Source organism: Papio anubis, chromosome 15, assembly GCF_008728515.1.
Source record: "Papio anubis isolate 15944 chromosome 15, Panubis1.0, whole genome shotgun sequence".
Taxonomy (NCBI): domain Eukaryota; kingdom Metazoa; phylum Chordata; class Mammalia; order Primates; family Cercopithecidae; genus Papio; species Papio anubis.
The window spans coordinates 55,111,409-55,118,043 of record NC_044990.1 but is presented as its reverse complement, the minus strand read 5'-3'; the positions used below and the strand labels follow the sequence as shown (position 1 = coordinate 55,118,043).

Genomic DNA, 6,635 nt, shown 5'->3' with positions numbered 1-6,635 from the left:
TTTTTTTTTTGTGAGCGAGGTCATTGTTCTTTGCTGTACTTCTAGTCTCCACACACTGATACTTTCCTCCCATGCCTGATAAATGGTTGAAGAGTGACTAGCTCAGTCCTAAGGTTTTCAACAAATCCAGAGGCTTGTTCATTAAAGGGTGGTTGTCCTGATAACATGAATAACCGGGGTAGCTTATCTTTTCTGCCTCCTGGTTCTGTAACTCTTGTTGCATTTGAGAAATATGCCAGGTCAGGACTCAACTGCTCCTTCCCTGGTGCTGCTTTCCCTTTGCTCTCCAAGAAGTTTGAACTCTCAATAATAATTGTCTGCAGCTATAGGCAGAATAGCCTCTTTAGTTGCTTTTTTTTTTTTTTTTTCTTCTTGATACGGTGTCTTGCTCTGTCACCCAGGCTGGAGTGCGGGGGTGTGATTTCTGCTCATTGCAAGCTCCACCTTCCAGGCTCACACCATTCTCTTGCCTCAGCCTCCCAAGTAGCTGGGACTACAGGTACTCACCACTGCGCCCAGCTAATTTTTTGTATTTTGACGGAGTTTCACCATGTTGGCCAGGATGGTCTCGATCTCCCGACCTCGTGATCCACCCACCTCGACCTCCCAAAGTGCTGGGATTACAGGTGTGAGCCACCGCACTCGGCCAGTTGCCTTTCTTGGTGCTTTTGTCTAATTTTTGAGAGTTTCAAAAATTTACTTTACTCCTATTATAACTCACTTGCAGGGAGAGTTTCAATATCTTGTGGATGGGAAATAAGAGAGAAAGGGCAGCAATGTATTTGAGAAATGCATGGTTCCCTATGGTAGTCATGACAGATATACAAACTGGCTGAAGTTGCCTGCAGCTTTAGAGTAGAGCAGGGAAGTGAATTGGACCCCTACTATGAATCTCTGAGTATTCTTTTTTTTTTTTTTTTTTTGGATGCTACATTTATTTTTTTCTCTTTGAATTTTTTTTTTAATTGTACTTTAAGTTCTGCAGTACATATGCAGAACATGCAGATTTGCTACATAGGTATACACGTGCCATGGTGGTTTGCTGCACCCATCAGCCTGTCATGTACATTAGGTATTTCTCCTAATGCTATCCCTCCCCTAGACCCCTAACCCCGGACAAGCCCCGGTATGTGATGTTCCTCTCGCTGTGTCCATGTGTTCTAATTGTTCAACTCCTACTTTGCGGCACTGTTCGCAATAGCAAAGACTTGGAACCAACCGAAAATGCCCATCAGTGGTAGACTGGATAAAGAAAATGTGGCACATATACACCGTGGAACGCTATTCAGCCATAAAAAAAAAAGGATGAGTTCATGTCCTTTGCAGGATCATCCATGAAGCTGAAAACCATCACTCTCAGCAAACTAACACAAGAACAGAAAACCAAACACTGTAGAATCTCTGCCTATTCTTTAGGCTTCACCTCTTTCTCCAGGTACTGCTACAGTGTCCAGTTCCATGCAGTTTCACCTTTAACCAAATTTGGGAGGTGAATATTGATTGTACCTTACTTTGAACCTCGTGCCTCTGGTTTGGGGGCTTCTCTGAGGCAGCATCATGGTCTACCACAGGATCCCAGTCGGCACTCATGTACATGGCTCCTGGATTCATGGAGGAGTTAACACCCTGGGGGCAACCTTGATCAATAGGGGATGGGTGCTGCCAGATAATGTTGCCTCCCTCTTTTCCCCTAGGTGGATGGTGCAGTGATGCATTTCATATGATTCCTCAGCATGTTCTGCAGGAATGAATTGCCTATAGCAGTGGCCAATGCATGTATGGTGAGCTGAATAATGATACCTCAAAGGTGGCCATGTCCTACTCTCAGAAATCTGTACATGTGTATCTTATGTGACAACAGGGCCTTTTCAGATGTGATTAATTTAAGGATTTTGAGATCAGTAGAGTATCTGGGATATGCAACTGGCCCAGCGTTATCACAAGGGCCCACGTAAGATGGAAGCAGTAGAGTTAGAGGCAGTAGAAGATGTGATGACAGAAGCAAGGTGCTGGAGGAACATGAGAAAGGTGTCACAGGCCAGGGAACACTGGCAACCTTGAAAATCTGAAAAAAGCAAGGGAATGGATTCTACTTTCAGAGCTTCTAGAAGAAACCAGCCCTAGAGACACCTTGATTTTAGCCCATACGATCCATTTTAGTTCTCTGACCTTCGGAAGCATGAGATAATAAATTTGTGTTGTGGTAAGCCACTAAATTTGTAGAAATATGATGCAGCAGTAAAAGGAAATGAATAGAGCATCCATGTTCCATTCCCATCCCTCGTTCCCCTTCCTTGGGATCACATTGTCAAAGTAAGTGCTTATATAATAGGCTTTGTCTTAGAGTCTGCTTTGGGGGGAACCCAGGCTAAAATAGGAAGTAATTGAACTGCTACTGGCAATTTCTGGGATGTAGTTTGGATATTTGTTCCCCTCACCTCCAAATCTCATGTAGAATAGTAATCTTCAGCCTGAAGTTAGGGCCTGATGGGAGGTGATTGGATCATGGGGGTGGATTCCTTATGGCTTCCCTCATGGTGTTGTCTTCAGGATAGTGAGTGGTTCTCAGGAGATCTGGTCATTTAAAAGTGTGTAGTACCTCTCCCGCCTCTCTCTGTTCCTCCCTCCCTCCCTCTCCCCCTCTTCCCTCTCTCTTTCTATCTTTCTCTCTGTCTCTCTCTCTCGCTCCTAATCTGGCCATATGATGTGCCTGCTCCTGTTTCACTTTCCACCGTAACTGTAAGCTTCTTGAGGCCTCTCTAGAAGATGATGCCAGAGCCTGCAGAACCGTGAGCCAATTAAACCTCTTTTCTTTATAAATTACCCAATCTCAGGCATTTCTTTATAGCAATGTAAGAATGGCCTAATATATTCTGGGTTGTGATTTTCCTGAGGAACAGATCTAGGACATGGAAGCTGATTCATCTTAGGTTTCATCCAAGATGACCATTGTCAGGAAAAGGAGATGTCAGCTGAAAGATGCTTGTGTTCTCAGTGACCAGGGATGGAGGGACAAACCGTCAGTGGCAGGCCAGAGTACTCTCCCTGTCAGAGAATTGAAGGTGAGGTCCCCAGTGATGGGGAGGCCATGTGCATGGGTGTTGGAGGTAGATCAGTCAGGCCCTAACTACGAAAACAGAGACAACTTCAAGTGCCTACAGTAGAGGAAGTTTACTGTAGAGAGTTGTTTATACTGGTGACATAGGAGCTGAGAACCAAACAAAGGATGCAGAGGTAATCCAGAGGTTGGCAAAGCAGGAAACCACTGCATCCTTATGTTGGAGGGAGAAAGCAAGGGATGGTATTATGGGAGCCTGTGGGTTGGGGCCACTGGATAAAAAGCTGGAATCAGAGTGGGACTTTTCAGTAGGAGGTCATCTAAAGTAGTGGCAACATATAAGTTTTATCTCCCCATTTTGAAGAGTTTTGCAAATAAATTTTTGAAAGAAGAGCACAATTATTTGAATCCTTTTAATCCCATAGGTACATAGAAACTTTGTGACTGGTCCCATTGGAGTGCCTCTCAGTTGACTAGAGGTAATGAGAAGGACCCCACTCTCCTTTCTTTATATCTGCTAGTGGGTTGGAGCCAATGGTCACATGATGTTTTAATTAAATCCACTGTAGGAACAGAAATGTGAGAGCTCTTGGCATTTGGCATTTATCATTTTGGGGTTTCAGCACCAATTAAGACTGAAACATTCATTCTGTTTTAACAGTCTCTAATACTTATACTTGGGATGATTACATGAATAGAAAAAAAAGGGGGTTTAAGAGTATTAGGTTATAAAGGTATAAGGAAAGCTCTACCTAGGCATGTTTACCTTTTGTGATTGTTGAAATTCATATTTCTTATACAGGCACACATGTCTGGAATTCTGAAGAATCCTTGTATAAGGCACATCTACTCTACAAACTAATATAATCCTAGATAAGAATTGGAACAAGTGAGTCTGAAACCAGAGTTTTGACCCTTTGTGAAAACCGGTGTGCACCAAAGAAGTAGATTTTCAAAAATCCCTGTTAATTTTGGAAGAGAGACTGTCATAAGAGCATGGTTGAAAGTGTCACGGTCAGACAGAGACCCATTACAGAAAGAGATGGACATGGAAAGACTGCAACTTCAAAATATCGAGCCACTGAAAGCATTGAATCTCTTCCTAAATATGGAATGCCATATCATCTGGGATGAGAAGAATGGAGATCTGGGGCATAAAGGGAGTGTTTTTGCTTTGAAGGGGGGGATTATACCCCATAATTAGGCAAGGAAAAGATCTTAAAGCTAGGAGTCGGGACATTAAAATGGGCTTGGGAGATCTGTGGAGATCCACATAGGGACCAAAAAGTAGAAAACCTTTGACTTTTTCTGCCTGAGGCAAAAAACACAGGTGACCACACCTTAGAGACCCAGTGACTCTCGGGAAGAAGAGGGAATGGTAGGAGGTTGGGTTGGTGTTTCACCTAAGACTTCTCTCCGCCTTTAGGTAAAGACTTGTCCACTGCCTGAAGCCATTTCAACATTTGGGGCTGAACAAGTTGGGTAGGATAGTAGCAAGTGAGGTCAGTAATGTTGGGTAAAAGGAGAGCATCCTGAAAAAACAAATGGTGATTCTCTATTAGGAAAACATGAGTACTCCACTAGGATTTAGGTCCAACCTACATGCTCTTGGGAGCCTAGTATTCTGAAGAAACAAATTTCAGATGTTAACTTTGTTCCTACGTTCTGGGAAGGGAAGTTGTATGGGGTGCACTAAGATGTTAGCAAATGTCATTTATAGGGATGCAAAGCTTTATGGGGGGATAAGTGAAGCAGGGCAACACACACAAACACACACACCAGGAAAGAAAACAGATGAAGAGCCTTGGCAGACTAGACTGGGGTGGTCAGTGTTGCAGGGTGGTGCTGGAGGAGTATGCATGGATCATGATATGCGAGGTCAGTGGGCTGTGTGATGAGAACAGACTTGAAGGGACCACATAGAGAAAAGCAGTGGAGCCCTGAGACGCTGTCTGGCTTCTGCATGTGAACACGATTGAGGGCATGGTAGTCCAGTCGATGTCTACCCATCCCCACCTAAGTGACCTGTGCCAGCAGCTTGTGCAGAGGAGCAATGGCAGCTGTTTTCCTAGTGGATGTCTGGTGAGGAGCTTCGTCAATAGCTGATGTAATGGACTATGAGAATGCCTGTTCAGCTCTGTCTGAAACCCCCAGTATAAATCTCTCCCTTTTAAGGATCCAGACACTTACCAGTCCAACTCTCCAACCTCATCTACAGAATACAAACAAAAATGGACATTTAAGTCTTTGATACCCAGGGGGATGGGGAACGTAGGTGAGCAAATCCCCATATCGTTACTTGGGTGACTGAAGGGAAACAACCTGAGATTCTTCCCCAGAGATGGGACATGTGGAAGCATGGACATGTATACCACTGTTAGATGAGCAACATCTGATGTCATTTCCCTATCCTATAACTCACATGGCCATTTTAGTGAAACCCAATTAATATTCTACTTAACTTTGCTTTTCCCCAAATATGAGTGTCACCAAAATTTTTATCATTTGCATTTCCCTTTGACACTGTAGTCCACATTACCTTCATGATCTAAGTATCAGCAAATGTTATCTAGAGTTCATAGGTGTTGCTAAAACTCTACACTTTCCTCTCCTATAGTCAGGCTTGAGGTGGGATTGGTAAGTTCTCTCTAAAAGACCAGGTAGCCTGCTTCTTGACAGGGCTTGTCCTGATTGGAATGATTCAGAAGTATAGGCAGAAAGTCAAAGGTTTTGTAATTATTAGCAATTTATAAATATTTAACATAAGACCACATCAGATATAGATTTACTTTGCTGTTTTAAAAGTACTTTCAACTGCAAGTCTAGAAATACATTCAGCCCAACTCTGGAAAATTTACATTGAAGACATTAGAGCAGATAGCTTGGCAGTTGCTTAATGTACGTCCTGTCTTGGGCCGGGAAGGGAGAAAGCCCAGGCTTCCCGGTATGATACAATATAGAAAGGCAAGTGGAAATCTTTTCTGAGTGATTCCACAGGGGATTCACTTTCTCTGTGCATGTTCGAGTGTCCTGTGGTAACCTCTTAGGCTGGTGATGAAAACATTAGGGAAATGCTGAGTTTGGAAAATGCCAGAGGTTCTCCATATCCATTTGTTTTGCTGTTTAAGTAGAATAAACAATTTGGATGCTATTAGAGGTAACTGGCTTGCCAATTTCAATTTGTCAGAATTAATCTGTTTTGAGTTATATGAACACACACAAATATAAACTTGTCAGAAATTTTTTAACTAGTTTAAAAATTAATTAACCAGTTTTAACTAATATTTTAAGCTTAAAGTCCCCCAAGAGTTAATGTAAACCTTCAAATTAGGTCTTAAGCAGAGTGTAAAGAAAAATCTCAGTGAAGTCTCAAACCAGAAGATATAATTTTTTAAATTTCCAAACTCTCCTGGATTTACAAGCATTTGAAAAAAGGAATGACCTTTTGGGAGTTACCACCTGAGACACGACTATTCTCATATTTCATCTCGCTTGTGTTTTAGACATGGTAGAGCAGATTTGGTAAAGTATAAAAGGAACTAAATGTTTTAAATTTTTGCATGAAAATTTTTTGAAG

At 42.4% G+C, this 6,635-nt stretch overlaps 1 long non-coding RNA gene across 1 annotated transcript; it reads left to right on the top strand.

The window, feature by feature from the left end:
- The first annotated feature begins 1,298 nt into the window (after window positions 1–1,298).
- Window positions 1,299–5,779, top strand: LOC110741709. The gene is made up of 3 exons (XR_002518428.2): window positions 1,299–3,062; window positions 3,484–3,537; window positions 3,861–5,779. It is a non-coding gene; the product is annotated as an uncharacterized LOC110741709 (long non-coding RNA).
- The last annotated feature ends 856 nt before the right edge of the window (window positions 5,780–6,635 follow it).